At 40.8% G+C, this 19,584-nt stretch overlaps 2 non-coding genes across 2 annotated transcripts; both read left to right on the top strand.

Moving 5' to 3' along the window:
* The first annotated feature begins 2,246 nt into the window (after positions 1–2,246).
* LOC128578708 (U6 spliceosomal RNA) lies at positions 2,247–2,353 on the top strand. Its single transcript, XR_008377847.1, has one exon. It is a non-coding gene; the product is annotated as a U6 spliceosomal RNA (small nuclear RNA).
* Positions 2,354–8,295: 5,942 nt separating this feature from the next.
* Positions 8,296–8,399, top strand: LOC128578746 (U6 spliceosomal RNA). Its single transcript, XR_008377879.1, has one exon. It is a non-coding gene; the product is annotated as a U6 spliceosomal RNA (small nuclear RNA).
* Positions 8,400–19,584: the final 11,185 nt, after the last annotated feature.

The following is a 19,584-nucleotide window of genomic DNA, read 5'->3' as shown; positions in this document are numbered from 1 at the left end:
ATCTTCTAGAGGCAAAGTAGCAGATGGCTTATCTGTTGGCCACTTGGCAGGCCTCAAGGCCGCTGGGGTGCTAGCTCCACCTGGCAGTTGTCACTCTGAGGCACCAGGAAATTGGGCTTGTCACACCCTTACTAGGACCTGCCTGTAGCAAAGCTGCAGTCTACTGTCTCATAGTTCCTGGCCTGCTGCACCCCAGCACTGTCTGTTCCCATGTTCACTCCCTTTGTGCTTTATGGTAGAACCACTTGGTTTTAAGTTACGAGAGATGGCTAATGGCAGTCACCAGCCGCTCCAATTCTTCACCCCCACTGCAGTGGAGGACCAGTGAGGCTCACCCAAGAGCTCAGGCTGCCTTTAGATGCTGTCAGATCTGCACTGCACTGCTAACTGGTACTATAGTTCTGCACAAATATTACGTGAATCTCAGTCAGGCCCAGCAGCAATCCAGTGCTCTGCCTGCCACCAGCAGAGTGAGTATGATCTGGCAGCACTCTACTGTTACCTGCATAAACCCTAGATGTATTATCTGTACTCCCCTTCACCTGTTTCCTGGGAGTTGACATTCCCTTCGCCACATCTTCCAGTCTGAGTGTCCCACATTGCCTCTACGTACTTTCATGCTGTTATTTCTGCTTAAGAGTAGTTCAAATGGTGGCAGCTGCCTGGACTTTTCCCCAATTTCCTTGGGAACACTGAGTTTGGTGGCCACTTCTAGGTGGCCAATTTGGCACACCAAATTTAATTATTTTGTTTTTTGAGACAGAGTATCACTGTATCTCCCTCGGTAGAGTGCCGTGGCGTCACAGCTCACAGCAACCTCAAACTCTTGGGCTTAAGTGATTGTCTTGTCTCAGCCTCTGGAGTAGCTGAGACTACAGGCGCCTGCCACAACGCCCGGCTATTTTTTGTTTCTGTTGTTGCAATTTGGCCAGGGCCGGGTTTGAACCCACCACCCTCGGTATATGGGGCCAGTGCCCTATTCACTGAGCCACAGGCGCTGCCCTTTTTCAAGTATTTTAGAGTAGTTAATATTCTCTGATAGACTGGTCCATTTAACCTAATAAGTCTAACACACACATGTCAGTTTGTTAACAGGTTTCATTTAATGACTTGGTTTATTGCAAAATCTTTTTTTTTTTTTTTTTGAGACAGAGCCTCAAGCTGTCGCCCTGGGTAGAGCACTGTGGTATCACAGCTCACAGCAACCTCCAACTCCTGGGCTCAAGCGATTCTCCTGCCTCAGCCTCCCAAGTAGCTGGGACTACAGGTGCCTGCCACAACGCCTGACTATTGTTTGGTTGCAGCCGTCACTGTTGTTTGGTGGACCTGGGCTGGATTCGAGCCCGCCAGCTCAGGTGTATGTGGCTGGCACCTTAGCCGCTTGAGCCACAGGTGCTGAGCTACAAAATCTTGTTTTACCTATAGTATTGATTTGTGGCCTTTTTTTTGCCATAAGTTTGTCAACTGTGGCTCAGCACCTGTAGCTCCAGGTAGGGAGCCAGCCACATACACTGGAGCTAGTGGGTTTGAACCCAGCCCGGGTTTGAGTTTTTCTTTGTTAGTTACATGGTGAAAAATAAACTCAAATACCTATAGTTGTGTTGTGGAAAATGTCATGTCTCTGCCAAGCATATGTGGGATTGATTGCGAATTTCATATTGGCTCCAATGGCTTGTTGATAAATTTTTGAAATAAGGCCTTTGGAAGTTACAAATATTTACTACATTCTGAGTTACATCTTGAGACTGTCTCATAAGAAATTAAAAATGCGGCCTGCCAAACAACAATGACAACTACAACAAAAAAATAGCTGGGTATTGTGGCAGGTGCCTGTAGACCCAACTACTTGGGAGGCTAAGGCAAGAGAATCACTTAAGCCCAAGAGTTTGAGGTTGCGGTGAGCTGTGATGCCACTGCACTCTACTGAGGACAACATATTCTATCTCAAGAAAAAAAAAAGGAAATTAAAAACTGTTTGTAAAGCAGGGCACAGTAGCTCACACCTCTAATCCTACTACATTACTTGAAAGTAGCACATTTTGTTCATCTACTACTCTTTTGAGGGCCAGTTGGGCTCTTTCTAGTTGACAAAAAAGCTGCTATAAAAGCTGGGCATGATGAGGTGTGCCTGTACTCCCAGCTACTTAGGAGGCTGAGGCAGGACAACTGCTTGAGCCTAGGAGTTCAATATCAGCCTAAGCAATATAGGAAGAACTCACCTTTTTATTTAAAACAAAAAACTAACTGTGCTCGCTTCGGCAGCACATATACTAAAATTGGAACAGTACACAGAAGATTAGCATGGTCCCTGCGCAAGGATAACACGCAAATTCGTGAAGCGTTCCATATTTAAAAAAAAAAAAAACTAACAATGAAAGGAAAAGCTGCAGATTCCGGCATGGATGTGGAGAGAACAGAACACTTTTACACTGTTGGTGGGACTGTAAACTAATACATCCCCTTTGGAAGGAAGTATGGAGAATCCTCAAAGAATCCAAATTAGAACTTCCAGGACGGGCGCAGTGGCTCACGCCTGTAATCCTAGCACTCTGAGAGACCAAGATCGTAGATTGCCTGAGCCTGAGCTCACAGGCTCAAGACCAGCCTGAGCCAGAGTGAGATCCCATTTCTAAAAATAGCTGGGTGTTGTGGCAGGTGCCTGAAGTCCCAGCTACTTGGGAGGCTGAGGCAAGAGAATTGCTTGAGCGCAAGAGTTTGAGGTTGCTGTGAGCTATGATGCTACGGCACTCTACCAAGGGCAACAAAGTGAGACTAGGTCTCAAAAAAAGAAAAGAAAAATTAGACCTTCCATTTGATCCTGCAATCCCATTACTAGGCATCTACTCAGAAGAAAAAATCCTTTTACCAGAAGGACATTTGCACTAGACTGTTTGTCACAGCTCAATTTACAATAGCCATAATGTGGAAAAAACCTAAGTAAACATCAACCCAAGAAGGGATTAACAAGCTGTAGTATATGTATACCATGGAATACTATTCAGCCACTAAAAAATAGAGACTTTACATCTTTTGTATTAACCTGGAGTTGGAACACATTCTTCTAAGTAAAGCATCACAAGAATGGAAAAGCAAGAATCCAATGTATTCAATTTAATATGAAGGTAGTAGATGAACTAATACAGGGAATGGGGTACAGGAATGAGGATCAGGGAAAGGGGAAGAGAGAAGGGAAGGGGGGATCATGGTGCATGGCACACTGCTTGGGGACAGGACACGATTATAAGAGGGACTTTGTCTAACAAATGATATCAGTGTAACCTATTTCTTTGTGCCCTCAATTGTTAGGCCTAGACTAAGGTGGAAAAATACCAGTTAACTCCTGGCAAATTTCTGGGCTGCAAGCCCTGAACAAAATAGAGTTAAGTCTGGCTCAGCGCCAGCCACATAAACCAAAGCTGGTGGGTTCAAACCTGGGCTGGGGCCAGCTAAAAACAACGAGAACTGCAACAAAAGAAAAAATAGCCTGGCATTGTGGTGGGCACCTGTAGTCTCAGCTACTTGGGAGGCTGAGGCAAGAGAATTGCTTGCCCAGGAGTTTGAGGTTGCGGTGAGCTAGGATCCCAAGGCACTCTGCCCCAGGCGACATAGTAAGACTCTGTCTCAAAAAAAAAAAAAAAAAAAAAAAATGGAGTAAGTCTGCTTCACTCCCAAGATAGAAGGTAAAATACTCACTGACTTCTTGCTTAACTAACTCCCCTGAGAAATGGACTGGGAAGTACCAACTGTCTCCGGACTGACCTTTGAGAAATATCAAGTGTGGAAAGTACTGAACCAAAGATGTATGGCTAACTAACCACAAAATTGTGCTTCTGTACATTGCTTGCTAACCAACCCAGATGCACCAGGGCAGCCTGTGTGCCAACCAGGATGCAGACCTGACCCCTAAAGCAGTCAGGGCTGCTCTCCAAACCTGTGTTGGGTGTGAGGCAGTCGCAGGCTGACTTTTAAATAAAGGACTCTTCTGTTAATTTGGCTAGCGCGATGGTATGGTCTTTAAGAATTCCTGGGCACAGGCGGCGCCTGTGGCTCAAGGAGTAGGGCGCCGGTCCCATATGCCGGAGGTGGCGGGTTCAAACCCAGCCCCGGCCAAAAACCAAAAAAAAAAAGAATTCCTGGGCACAACAAATGAATCCTAAACAATAAAAAAAAAAAAAAGCAAGCTGTAGGGGAAAAAAAGTTGCTATATACAATAACAAACTGACCTATGTAAGAACACAGGTTATTATTTCAACTTGAATATATATTTATTTTTACAGCACCATCCCTGTGGTCGCTCTGGTGACCTACAAGGACATCGACTCCTGCACAACCACTGCCTTATTACCCCAAAGTGCACTGGGACAATATATAATATTTATATATTATCAGCATCTTCTAGTATATTCACACGATTGTGAAATCATCACCACTTCCAAAATTTCATAACCCCAAAAGAAACTCTACCCACAGGTAGTCTTCCTTCTCCCTACCTTCCAATGTCTGAGTATCAGTCTCTATAAATTTACCCATTCTAGTCATTTCACATAAATGAATCCTATAATACATGGTCTTTTGTGGTTTGCCTTCTTGCACTTAGCATAATGTTTTCAAATTCACCCAAATTTTACCATATATCAGTGCTTCTTTCACTTTCTTACCAGTGTCCCTTCAAACATAAAATTTCTTGATTTTGTTGACATTTATTTTATGTATTTAATCTTTGCCCTTTAGGGTCTTATGAAATTCCAGGTCATGAAGATGTATGACTATGCTTTCTCCTGTAATTCTGTACTTTTAGCTTTAAATTTAGGTTTCTGATCCACATCATATTAATCTGTGCACAATTTGTAAAGTCCTAGGTCAATCTGCATGAGGATATCCAGCTGTGCTATAATCATTTGTTGAAAAGACAGCTGTTCCGAGGCCCAGCGCAGTGGCTCACACCTGTAAACCTAGTACTCTGGAAGGCCCACGCAGGTGAATTGCCTGAGCTCACAGGTACGAGACCAGCCTGAGCAAAAAGCAAGACACCTATCTCTACCAAAAAAAAAAAAAAACACAACAGAAAAACTGAGGCAAGAGGATCACTTGAGCCCAAGATTTGGAGGTTGCTGTGAGCTATGACGCCAAGGCACTCTACCCAGAGTGACAGCTTGAGGCTCTGTCTCAAAAAAAAAAAAAAAAGAAAAGACAAGTGTTCATTACCCTAGCTTGATACTATTGTCAGGAATCAGCTAAAGATACATTTTTAGAATCTCAATTCTTTTCTTCCATGATGTCTTGATTACTGACCTTTGTAGTAAGTTTGTCCTTTCTTTCAATATTGTTTTATCTATTCTATCCCTGGAATTTTCATATGAATTTTTAAATCAGCTTGTTAATTTCTACAAAAATGCCAGCTTGGCCAATAATAGAAATTGCATTGAACCTCTAAATTGATTTCCGTTATGCTGTCATTTAATATTCATTCCCTAGAGCTACTTAACGAACTACCACAAAGTGGATAGGTTAAAACTAAAGAAATTTATTCTTTCACAGTTCCCAAGGAGAGAAGTCTGATCGAGATAGTATTGGTATCAATCAAGAGAAACTTACTCTCTCACAGTTCCAGAGGCTGGAAATCTGAAATCAAGGAATCTGCAGGGGCATGCTTTCTCAGGAGGATCTCTCTACTGGAGAATACATTCCATACCTCTCTAAGTTTCTGGTTTTGCCAGCAATCCTGAGTATTTCTTTGCTTATACACATAGATACATCACTCCCATCTGCCTTTGTTGTTAAATGGCATTCTGATGCATCTCTATGTGTATCTTCACTTCTGATAGGAATATCAATCACAGTGACTAAAGGCCAAATTTACTCCAGCATATCATCTTAACCTGATTATGCCTGCAAAACCCCTATTTCCAAATAAGTTCACATTTACAGGTAGCAGTGGTTAGGATGTGAATATATCTTTTAGAGGGACACAATACGACTTACACCACCATCTTAACATTAATTTTTTCCAATGTACTTTCCAAGTTTTGTACTTCTTTTATTTACTTTAATCCTAAGTATTTTATTATTTTGGATACTACTGTAAGTAGAATCATTTACTTAGTTTCATTTTTAAACTGTACATGCTAATGTACAGAACTCATTTTTTTATATTTCTCTTGCATCTTGCAACCTTCCTAAACTTATTTACTAGCTCTAATCATTATATTGAATGGTTGCCTAGGATTTTCCATATATAAGATCATGTCATTGGTAAATATGGTTTTATTTCCAAACTCCATGCAATTTCTTTTTCTTGATATTACAATGCCAAACAAAAGTGGTAAGCGTAGACATTCACATCTTGCTCTGGATCTCAGAGGGAAGGCACTCAAGTCTTTCACTCTTAAATTTGATGTTAGCTGTAGGTTATTTCATAGATACCCATTATCTGTCTGAGAAAGTTACCTCCTATTCCTTAGTTGTTGAATGGTGTTTAACAAGAATGGGTGGTGGATTTTGCCAAATGCATTTTCAGCATCTGCTGAGCTTATGCTCATTTTAAAAATTGGATTGTTTGCTTTAACATTATTGAGTTTGAGAACATCTTATATATGTCAATGCATATCTGTTATTCATATATACACAGAATAATATGTAGTTGTTTATCCTCTTTATTGCTCACTGATAAAACCATATGACATCTTCCGAAATGGAAAGTCAAAAAAGGGAAGTGAACAAACAAAAAGATGAAAGTGCATTAAGAAAAGAAAAAGTAGGGCGGCACCTGTGGCTTAGTGGGCAGGGCGCTGGCCCCATATACTGAGGTGGCAGGTTCAAACCCGACCCCGGCCAAACTGCAACAAAAAAATAGCCGGGTGTTGTGGCAGGCACCTGTAGTCCTAGCTACTCGGGAGGCTGAGGCAAGGGAATTGCCTAAGCCCAGGAGTTGGAGATTGCTGTGAGCTGTATGACGCCTTGGCACTCTACTGTGGGCAATAAAGTGAAACTCTTGTCTCCACAAAAAAAAAAAAAAAAGAAAGAAAAGAAAAGAAAAAGTGATTAATACTGAACATCAACTTCACACTGAATGTAACTGACACTGTCACCATTTGAGACACTCTAGATATGCACCCACAGAATATGAATAGTTGTGCTAAAAGGGATGAAAATGCCCTATATGGAATGACACAAACAAAACATTTATATGAAAGAGGGGTGATGCCTATGGCTCAGAGGGTAGGGCGACAGCCCCATATAGTGAGAGTGGCGGGTTCAAACCCGGCCCTGGGCAAACTGCAACAACAACAACAAATTTATATGAAAGACATTTTCAGAAATATTTCATGAGACTGAAGTTTAAAGAATAAAATGTTGGAAGAAAATCTGAACTTAGAAAGGAGAATGACAATTTACCAAATGATAAAAAAAGATAACTTACTCCTAATCATAAGTTATACAAGAAGGCAGGCACTGTTAAAAATTACTATTGGGGCGGTGCCTATGGCTCAGTGGGTAGGGCACCAGCCCTATATACTGAGGGTGACAGGTTCAAATCCGGCCCCGGCCAAACTGCAACAAAAAAATAGCCAGGCATTATGGTGGGTGCCTGTAGTGTAGTCCCAGCTACTCGGCAGGCTGAGGCAAGAGAATCACCTAAGCCCAGGAGTTGGAGGTTGCTGTGAGCTGTGTGACACCACGACACTCTACCAGGGCGATAAAGTGAGACAATGTCTCTACAATAATTAAAAAAAAAAAATTACTATTGATTGGTGGCACCCATAGCTCAGTCGGCAGGGGGCCAGCCACATACATCAGGGGTGGCGGGTTCGAACCTGTCCAGCCAGGGTCTTCTAAGCAACAATGACAACTGCAACCAAAAAATATCTGGGTGTTGAGGCAGGCGCCTGTACTCCCAGCTACTTGGGAGGCTGAGGCAAGAGAATCGCTTAAGCCCAACAGTTGGAGGTTGCCATGAACTGTGATGCCACAGCACTCTACTCAGGGCGACAGCTTAAGACTCTGTCTCAAAAAAAAAAAAATTACTACTATTTTCTGTAAAGAAATAAAACATCTTAATTATGTTTTTAATTTCATATAAGGTAGTAATAAATATTAGTTTTACTATCTCTTTCATTTTACTACACACTTATAACTGACAGTAAAAAAATTTTTCTTTTAGGCTGGGCATGGTGGCTCAAGCCTGTAATCCCAGCACTCTGGGAGGCCAAGGCAGGTGATTGCCTGAGCTCAGGAGTTCAAGACCAGACCAGCCTAGGCAAGAGCGAGATCCCGCCCATAAAAAATAGCTGGGAGGTGCTCGCTTCAGCAGCACATATACTAAAATTGGACCGATACAGAGATTAGCATGGCCCCTACTCAAGGATGACACGCAAATTCATGAACCGTTCCATATTAAAAGATAAAATAGGGCGGCGCCTGTGGCTCAAAGGAGAAGGGTGCTGGCCCCATATGCCGGAGGTTGTGGGTTCAAACCCAGCCCCGGCCAAAAAAAAAAACTGCAAAAAAAAAAAAAAATAGCTGGGAGGCTCTGCGCCTATAGCTCAGCAGCTAGAGCACCAGTAACATACACCAGAGCTGGTGGGTTTGAATCCTGCCCTGGCCTACCAAACAACAATGACAACTACAACCAAAAAATACCTGGGTGTTGTGGCGGGTGCCTGTAGTCCCAGCTACTTGGGAGGATAAGGCAAGAGAATTGCTTAAGCCCAGGAGTTTCAGGTTGCTGGGAGCTATGACGCCACGGCACTCTACCAAGGGTAACAAAGTGAGACTCTGTCTCAAAAAAAAAAAAAATAGTTGTGGTGGTTGCCTGTAGTCCCAGATACTTGGGAGGGTAACGCAAGAGAATAACTTGAGCCCAAGGAGTTTGAGGTTGCTGTGAACTATGACGCCAGGACCTTCTACTGACAGCAACAAAGTGAGACTCTGTCTAAAAAAAAAAAAAAGAGAGAGAATTTTTGTTATGACAAAAAGAAAAATTTAAACATAATGGAACAATTACAATTTCCCCCATTAATTAATATTGCCTGATGTGGTTAATTTTCAAATATTAAACCAGCTTACACAACCTAGAATAACCCATTTGATTGTGGCACATAACACTTTTCAAGCCATTATTTTTACAAATATGCCTTTATTTCTATGAATTCATTTTCAATAAAAGAATACTCTTTGAGCCCTACTATCTTTCTCTTCTCTTTTTGGTACTATGCTGATATGAATGTTGGATGTTTTGTTAAAGCTCCACAGGTCCTGAGGCCTTAAAAATTTTTTTCAGTCTATATCTCTATTATTTAGATTAGGTAAATTTTTTTTTTTTTTTTTGAGACAGAGTCTCACTATGTCGCCCTCGGTAAGGTGCCATGGCATCACAGCTCACAGCAACCTCAAATTCTTGAGCTTAAGCGATTCTCATGCCTCCGCCTCCCAAGTAGCTGGGACTACAGGCAACTGCCAGAACGCCCTGCTATTTTGTTGTTGTTGTTGTTGTTATAATTGTCATTGTTTAACAGGTCAGGACTGGGCTCAAACCCACCAGCTCTGGTGTATGTGGCTGGCATGCTACTCACTGAGCTATGGGCACTGAACCAGATTAGGCAACTTCTATTGATATGTCCTCAAGTTCATTCATTCTATCCTCTGCCATTTTAATTCTACTATTGAGCCCATCCAGCCAGATGTTTTTTATTTTTACTCTTTTTTACAATGCTACAATTATTCATTGGTTTCCTTTCATAACTTCTATTTCTTTGCTTAAATTTTGTTTTCTCATTTGATTCAAAAGCATGTGAAATTTGCACTTGAACCATTTTTATGACTGCTGCTTTAAAATCCTTGTCAGATAATTTCAATGTGTTGCTTTAATTCAGTCTCTTCCCCCCCACACACAAGTTGTATTCTTACTGGTTATTGGTGTTACAAGTGATTTTCATTTGTACTGTAGGGAAATTGGCTATTATAGTAGGAGATACTGAGAACTATTTAAATCTTATTTTAGCAGGTTTTCTTTTGCTTTGGTGTGCAGATTCTGGCCTCCATGGTTACAAAAACAATTTAACTCTCAGAGCCTTTGCAGTTTTCCTTATGTTTGCTTGGCTTATCTGGTACTACTGAAGCTTCCACTAACACATGGGAAGAGGCTTCCTTAGGCCACCCTTCCAGATACCTCTTAGTGGGGATGGTAGCCTCAGATCCACAAGAACAAAGATGCTTTGTGGGACAAGTGCTTGTGATGGCAGAATCATCCCTACCATTGTTACCCAGGAACCTGGTATACCTGTGTAGGGGTGGAGAGTCTCAGGCCCTGTGACAAAGGTGAACATTTTCCCTAACTGCTTATTTTTAGCAGGTAGGTGGTCTCCTACTAAAACGAACCCCCCTTGCCAGTGCTCCCAAGTCACATGATTTTGTTGGCACGCCACCAGTTCAATCTATGGGAGGAATAAGCACTCATGGGTTTACTTTTATTGCTAGGTCAAGGACTGGTAAGCACCAAACCAGCTTCTTTTGTTCTAGGGAATAAGATACCAAGCAACAATGTTGCACCTCTAGTCCTCGGGTCCCTAACCAAGACTTGCTCTTTCAGTGTCTTCCTTGGATCTCTTTTTGAGTTAATTTCCAGGAGTTACAGAGTACTTAAAGGGATGGAAAAGGGTTAACTGTGTCTAGGCCACCTCCCATAAAAACAGAAGTCCTGGTAACTGTTTTTATAAATAAGGTTTTATTGTAATACAATCATGCTCATTCAATTACATATTGACTATGATGGTTTCTATGCTACAATGGCAAAGTAAAGTGGTGTGACAAAGACCAGGGCCCAAAAAGCCTAAAATATTCACTATCTGATCCTTACAGAAAATTTGCTACCCCTTGTGTTAGAGGACAGGACAAACCCTCAAATAACATCTATATCAACATAATTAATAAGCAGAACAAATGTTCAAAACATATTTGAAATTAGCTATAAAACACTAACTAGAAATTCTAAAGTAGCCTTAAAGCAACGCAAAGACATCCTTGCTCTTGGACTGGGACATCCCAATATCTTCAAGATGTCATTTATAAGATTTATACATTTATAAATTTAAATCTTGTGCAAATTTAGTGATTTCCAAATGACACTTTTTACACAGGCACACAAACTGATCCTCAAAATCATTTTTTTTTGTTTGTTTTTTAGTTGTTCTTTTTTTTGAGACAGAGTCTCACTTTGTCACCTTAGGTAGAGTACCACGGCATCACAGTTCACAGCAACCTCCAGCTCTTGGACTTAGCCAATTCTCTTGCCAGGGACTTTGGTAGCCGCGTGCCCTCCGGAGCCCTCCCTGCCTCTGCGTAGAGCCCTTCTCCTGGCCAGAGACTGCTGGAGCCTTGGGCTCTTTGTGCCAAAGTCACGGGGCGCCAGGCACTCCCAGAATCGTGCGCACCACCTCCCGCCCTGTTGCTGGTTCTGGGTGTGTCACACTCCGGAGCTGCTTCCACAACCAGAACTCCCTGGCTGGGGCAGCCCCAGAGAAACTACATAGGGTCACTCCCTACAAAGATCCAACAACAATAGAGTGATCCCGCTGGGGTCTAATCTTAGAGGGACACCTCCCCAACTCTGAGGATGAGATTTCAACTCAATATGATGAGATTTCAATTATTAATATTTATGCAACCAACCGGAACGCACCTCAATTTATAAGAGAAACTCTAACAGACATGAGCAACTGGATTTCCTCCAGTTCCATAGTAGTTGGAGATTTTAACACCCCTTTAGCAGTGCTGGATAGATCCTCCAAAAAGAAGCTAAGCAAAGAAATTTTAGATTTAAACTTAACCATTCAACATCTGGACTTAACAGACATCTACAGAACATTTCATCCCAACAAAACTGAATACACATTCTTCTCATCAGCCCACGGAACATACTCCAAAATCAACCACATCCTAGGCCACAAATCTAACCTCGGCAAATTTAAAAAATAGAAATTATTCCTTGCATCTTCTCAGACCATCATGGAATAAAAGATGAACTCAATAACAACAGGAACCTGCATACCATACAAAAACATGGAAGCTAAACAACCTTATGCTGAAGGATAGATGGGTTATAGACGAGATTAAGAAGGAAATCACCAAATTTTTGGAAGAAAACAACAATCAAGACACGAATTACCAGAACCTCTGGGATGCTGCAAAGGCAGCCCTAAGAGGGAAATTTATAGCAATGCAAAATTTCCTCAAGAAAATGGAAAGAGAGGAAGTTAATAACTTAATGGGACATCTCAAGCAACCAGAGAAGGAAGAACACTCCAACCCCAAACCCAGCAGAAAAGAAATAACCAAAATCAGAGCAGAACTAAATGAAATTGAAAACAAAAGAATTATACAACAGATCAATAAATCCAAAAGTTGGTTTTTTTTTAAAGATAAAAAAAAAAGATAAACCTTTGGCCAACCTAACCAGGAAAAAAAGAGTAAAATCTCTAATTTCATCAATCAGAAATGGTAACAATGAAATAACAACAGACCCCCTCAGAAATTCAAAAAATCTTTAATGAATACTACAAGAAACTCTACTCTCAGAAATATGAAAATCTGAAAGAAATCGACCAATACCTAGAAGTACGCCACCTACCAAGACTTAGCCAGAATGAAGTGGAAATGTTGAACAGGCCTATACCAAGTCCTGAAATAGCATCAGCTATACAAAATATCCCTAAAAAGAAAAGCCCAGGACCAGAAGGCTTTACGTCAGAATTCTACCAACCTTTAAAGAAGAACTAGTACCTATATTACTAAACCTCTTCCAAAATATAGAAAAAGAAGGAATATTACCCAACACATTCTACGAAGCAAACATCACCTTGATCCCCAAACCAGGGAAAGACCCAACAAAAAAAGAAAATTATAGACCAATATCACTAATGAATATTGATGCTAAAATACTCAATAAAATCCTAACAAACAGAATCCAACAACACATCAAACAAATTATACACCACGACCAAGTGGGATTTATCCCAGGGTCTAAAGGTTGGTTCAATATACGTAAATCTATAAATGTAATTCAGCACATAAACAAACTAAAAAATAAGGACCATATGATTCTTTCAATTGATACAGAAAAAACTTTTGATAATATCCAGCATCCCTTCACGATCAGAACACTTAAGAAAATTGGTACAGAAGGGACATTTCTTAAAGTAATAGAGGCCATGTACAGCAAACCCACAGCCAATATCGTATTGAATTAAGTTAAATTGAAATCATTTCCACTTAGGTCAGGAACCAGGCAAGGTTGCCCATTGTCTCCATTGCTCTTAAACATTGTAATGGAAGTTTTAGCCACTGCAATTAGGGAAGAAAAGGCGATCAAGGGTATCCACATAGGGTCAGAAGAGATAAACTTTCACTCTTCGCAGATGATATGAACGTATACCTGGAAAACACTAGGGATTCTATTACAAAACTTTCAGAAGTGATCAAGGAAATACAGCAATGTCTCAGGCTACAAAATCAACACCCATAAATCTGTAGCCTTTATATATACCAAGAATAACCAAGCCGAAAAAACAGTCAAGGACTCTATTCCTTTCACAGTAGTGCCAAAGAAGATAAAATATTTGGGAGTATACCTAACAAAGATCTCTACAATGAGAACTATAAAACTTTAAGAAAAAAAAATAGCTGAAGATGTTAACAAATGGAAAAACATACCATGCCCATGGCTGGGAAGAATCAACGTTGTTAAAATGTCTATACTACCCAAAGCAATATATAATTTTAATGCAATTCCTATTAAAGCTCCATCGTCATATTTTAAACATCTTGAAAAAATAATACTTCATTCTATATGGAATCAGAAAAAAACCTTGAATAGCCAAAACATTACTCAGCAATAAAAACAAAGCAGGAAGAATCATGCTACCAGACCTGAGACTGTACTATACATCTATAGTGATCAAAACAGCATGGTATTGGCACAAAAACAGAGTAGTAAATGTCTGGAACAGAATAGAGAACCAAGAGATGAATCCAGCTACTTACCGTTATTTGATCTTTGACAAGCCAATTAAAAACATTCAGTGGGGAAAAGATTCCCTATTTAACAAATGGTGCTGGGTGAACTGGCTGGCAACCTGTAGAAGACTGAAACTGGACCCACACCTCTCACCATTAAGCAAGATAGACTCTCACGGGATTAAAGATTTAAACCTAAGACAAGAAACTATAAAAATACTAGAAGAGAGTGTCGGGAAAACCCTTGAAGAAATTGGGTTGGGCGAGTTTTTTATGAGAAGGACCCCCTGGGCAATTGAAGCTGCTTCAAAAATACACTATTTGGACTTGATCAAACTGCTTCAAAAATACACTATTGGGACTTGATCAAACTAAAAAGCTTCTGCACAGGCAAGAACACAGTAAGTAAAGCAAGCAAACAGCCCTCAGAATGGGAGAAGATATTTGCAGGTTATGTCTCTGACAAAGGTTTAATAACCAGAATCCACAGAGAACTCAAACGCATTAGCAAGAAAAGAACAAGGGATCCCATCGCAGGCTGGGCAAGGGACTTGAAGAGAAACTTCTCTGAAGAAGACAGGCGCGCGGCCTTCAGACATATGAAAAAATGCTCATCATCTTTGATCATCAGAGAAATGCAAATCAAAACTACTTTGAGATATCACCTAACCCCAGCAAGAGTAGCCCACATAACAAAATCCCAAAACCAGAGATGTTGGCGTGGATGTGGAAAAAAGGGCACATTTCTACACTGCTGTTGGGAATGCACACTAATACATTCCATCTGGAAGGATGTTTGGAGAATACTTAGAGACCTAAAAATAGACCTGCCATTTGATCCTATAATTCCTTTACTAGGTTTATACCCAGAAGACCAAAAATCACAATACAACAAAGACATCTGTACCAGAATGTTTATTACAGCCCAATTCATAATTGCTAAGTCATGGAAGAAGCCCAAGTGCCCATCGACCCATGAATGGACTAGCAAATTGTGGTACACGTATACCATGGAATATTATGCAGCCTTAAAGAAAGATGGAGACTTTACCTCTTTCATGCTTACATGGATGGAGCTGGAACATATTCTTCTTAGCAAAATATCTCAAGAATGGAAGAAAAAGTATCCAGTGTACTCAGCCCTACTATGAAGCTAATTTATAGCTTTCATCTTAAGGCTATAACCCAACTATAGCACAAGAATATGGGGAAAGGGCCAAGGGAGGGGAAGGGAATGGGGAAGTCAGGGTGGAGGAAGGGTAATGGGTGGGGCCACACCTACAGTGCATCTTAGAATGGGTACAGGCGAAACCTACTAAATACAGAATACAAATGTCTACATACAATAACTAAGAAAATGCCATGAAGGCTACGTTGAACAGTTTGATGAGAATATTTCAGACTATATATGAAACCAGCACATTGTACCCCTTTATTGCACAAATGTACACAGCTATGATTTAACAATAAAAAATAAACAAAAAAAAGAACCAATTATATGTAAAAATGTAGTAAATATTCTCAATTAACAATGTGTTATTTCACTACTTCTTATAATCTTCTAAGTTTACAGCCCTTTGTGTTCTTGTCCTCAAGCATAATACATGTATATATGATGTATAATAAGGCAACACTACAATTTTTTGTTTTTTTGAGAAAGAGTCTTACTTTGTTGCCCTTAGTAGTGCCATGACATCATAGCTCACAGCAACCTCAAACTCTTGGGCTTAAGCTACTCTCTTGCCTCAGCCTCCCAAGTACCTGGGACTACAGGCACCAGCCACAACTTCTGGCTATTTTTAAAGACAGGGTCTCACTCCAGCTCAGGCTCGTCTCAAACCTGGGAATTCAGGCAACCCACCCATCTTGGCCTCCCAGAGTGCTAGGATTACAGGTGTAAGCCACTGCGCCTGGCCTGACAATTTTTATTTTTACTTTTATTTATTTATTTTTTTGAGACAGGGTCTCCCTTTGTCACCTTTGGTAGAGTGCCATGGCATCATAGTTCACAGCAACCTCAAACTCCTGGGCTTAAGTGATTCTCTTGCCTCGGCCTTCCAAGGAGGGAGGGATTACAGGTGCCTACCACAACGCCCAGCTAGTTTTAGAGAGGAGGTCTCCCTCTGGCTCAGGTTGGTCTCGAACCTGTGAGTTCAGGCATTCCACTCACGTAAGCCTCCCAAATGCTGGATTACACGTGTGAGCCGCCGCACGCAGATTACAATTTTTATTTTCTTTCTTTTTTTTTTTTGTAGAGACAGAGTCTCACTTTACTGCCTTCAGTAGAGTGCCATGATGTCACAGGACTCACACCAACCTCTAGCTCTTGGGCTTCCATGATTCTCCTGCCTCAGCCTCCCGAGCAGCTGGGATTACAGGCGCCCGCCACAACGCCCGGCTATTTTTTGGTTGCAGTTCAGCCGGGGCTGGGTTTGAACCCAGCACCCTCGGTATATGGGGCCGGCGCCCTACTCACTGAGCCACAGGCGCCACCCTTTATTTTCATTTTTCAAAAACCTATTGAGAGAAAAGGCAAAAATAAAATATTTTGGCTTTTATTGGCTTGGCGCCGGTAGCACAGTGGTTATGGCACCAGCCACATACACCAAGGGTGGCGGGTTCCAACACACCCCAGGCCAGCTAAACAACTGCAACAAAAAAAATAGCCAGTTAAACAAAGATGGAGAGGGCTGTGCCTGCAGCTCAAGGAGTAGGGCACCGGCCCCATATGCCAGGGGTGGCAGGTTCAAACCCGGCCCCGGCCAAAATTGCAAAAAAAAAAAAAAATGGAGACTTTACCTCTTTTATGTTTACATGGATGGAGCTGGAACATATTCTTCTTAGCAAAGTATCTCAAGAATGAAAGAAAAAAAAAGAATGGAAGAAAAAGTATCCAATGAACTCAGTTCTACTATGAAACAAACATATTAGCACCTATACTTCCATATGAAAGCTATAACCCCACTACAGCCCAAGATGAAGGGGAAAGAAGAAGGGGACGGGAGCAGAGGAGGGAGAATGGATGGAGGGAGGGTAATGGGTCAGACCACACCTGTGGTGCATTTTACATGGGTACATGTCAAATCCACTAAGTATAGCATATTAATGTCTTAACACAATAATTAAGAAATTTTGGTGAAGGTTCCGTTAACTAGTTTGATGTCATTATTTCACATTGTATATAAAACCAGCACAATATACGGCATAAATGCATTAATGTACACAGCTATGATTTAATAATAAAAAAAAAAACCAACGTTGTGGTGGGCGCCTATAGTCCCAGCTACTTGGGAGGCTGAAGAAAGAGAATGGCTTAAGCCCAAGAGTTTGTGGTTGCTGTGAGCTGTGACACCACAGCATTTTACCGAGGGCGAAATACTGAGACTCTGTCTCAAAAAAAAAAAAAAAAAAAAACTGCTTTTATTTCACCTTCATTCATATTTTCACTAGATATTCTTTCATGGTTGACAGTTTCTTATTTATTTATTTATTTATTTTGTCTTCATCCATTTTTAAAGGTGTTGTTCCATGCAATTCTGGCTAGAATGGCTTCTGATGAGAAGTCATAAATTAAAAGGATCATGTTTTTATCTGCAAGATTTGACATTTCATTGAGTTTAGAATTTATAGCTATTACTTGTTCACAATAAAAGGTTTAGCCCCAGAACATACCATGCTCATGGCTTGGAAGAATCAACATTGCTAAAATGTCTATACTTCCCAAAGCAATCTACCTATTCAATGCCATTCCTATCAAAATACCAACATCGTACTTTCAAGATTTGGAAAAAATGATTCTGCGTTTTGTATGGAACCGGAAAAAAACCCATATAGCTAAGGCAGTTCTTAGTAACAAAAATAAAGCTGGGGGCACCAGCATACCAGATTTTAGTCTGTACTACAAAGCCATAGTGCTCAAGACAGCATGGTACTGGCTCAAAAACAGAGACATAGACACTTGGAATCGAATTGAAAACCAACAAATGAAACTAACATCTTACAACCACCTAATCTTCGATAAACCAAACAAGAACATACCTTGGGGGAAAGACTCCCTATTCAATAAATGGTGTTGGGAGAACTGGATATCCACATGTAAAAGACTGAACCTGGACCCACACCTTTCCCCACTCACATAAATTGATTCAAGATGGATAAAGGACTTAAATTTAAGGCTGAAACAATAAAAATCCTCAAGGAAAGCATAGGGAAAACACTGGAAGATATTGGCCTGGGGAAAGACTTCATGAAGAAGACTGCCATGGCAATTGCAACAACAAAAATAAACAAATGGGACTTCATTAAACTGAAAAGCTTCTGTACAGCTAAGGAGATAATAACCAAAGCAAAGAGACAACCTACACAATGGGAAAGGATATTTGCATATTTTCAATCAGACAAAAGCTTGATAACTAGGATCTATAGAGAACTCAAATTAATCCACGTAAAAAAAGCCAACAATCCCATATATCAATGGGCAAGAGACATGAATAGAACCTTCTCTAAAGAAGACAGATGAATGGCTAACAAACATATGGAAAAATGTTCATCATCCCTATATATTAGAGAAATGCAAATCAAAACCACCCTGAGATACATTCTAACCCCAGTGAGAATGGCCCACATCTCAAAATCTCAGAACAGCATATGCTGGCGTGGATGTGGAGAGAAGGGAACACTTTTACACTGTTGGTGGGACTGCAAACTAGTACAACCTTTCTGGAAGGAAGTATGGAGAAACCTCAAAGCACTCAAGCTAGACCTCCCATTTTATCCTGCAATCCATTGCTGGGCATCTACCCAGAAGGAAAAAAATCCTTTTATCATAAGGACACTTGTACTAGACTGTTTATTGCAGCTCAATTTACAATCGCCAAAATGTGGAAACAGCCTAAATGCTCACCAACCCAGGAATGGATTAACAAGCTGTGGTATATGTATAGCATGGAATACTACTCAGCTATTAAAAAAAAATGGAGACTTTACATCCTTCGTATTAACCTGGATGGAAGTGGAAGACACTATTCTTAGTAAAGCATCACAAGAATGGAGAAGTATGAATCCTATGTACTCAATTGTGATATGAGGACAATTAATGACAATTAAGGTCATGGGGGGGCAGGAAAAGCAGAGAGAGGGAAGGAGGGGGAGGGGTGGGGCCTTGGTGTGTGCCACACCTTCTGGGGGCAAGGCATGATTGCAAGAGGGACTTTACCTCACAAATGCAATCAGTGTAACCTGGCTTATTGTACCTTCAATGAATCCCCAACAATAAAAGAAATGTCCCTCTAATAAAAAAAAAAAAAAAAAGAAAAAAAGAAAGAAAAGTAGTGAAATCCAAATAAGGTTAGTTAACAGGAGTGAGCCCAGGTGATCCTCTCGGTTCTGATGAATGTACCACAGTTTGGGTCTGTCACCCACATGAGTGGCCGCCAGGTGAAGACTGCATGGGAACTCTCACTGCTCCCTCTGTGTAACATTCCTTAAGTCTAAAATCATTCCAAAATCAAAAAAAAAAAAAAAGAAAGTCTTATACCTAATTGGTGTTAAGAATTTTATATGTTGGGCGCTGTC

Source organism: Nycticebus coucang, chromosome X, assembly GCF_027406575.1.
Source record: "Nycticebus coucang isolate mNycCou1 chromosome X, mNycCou1.pri, whole genome shotgun sequence".
NCBI lineage: Eukaryota > Metazoa > Chordata > Mammalia > Primates > Lorisidae > Nycticebus > Nycticebus coucang.
The sequence above is the reverse complement of the archived record's forward strand: the minus strand, read 5'-3'. Positions and strand labels throughout refer to the sequence as shown.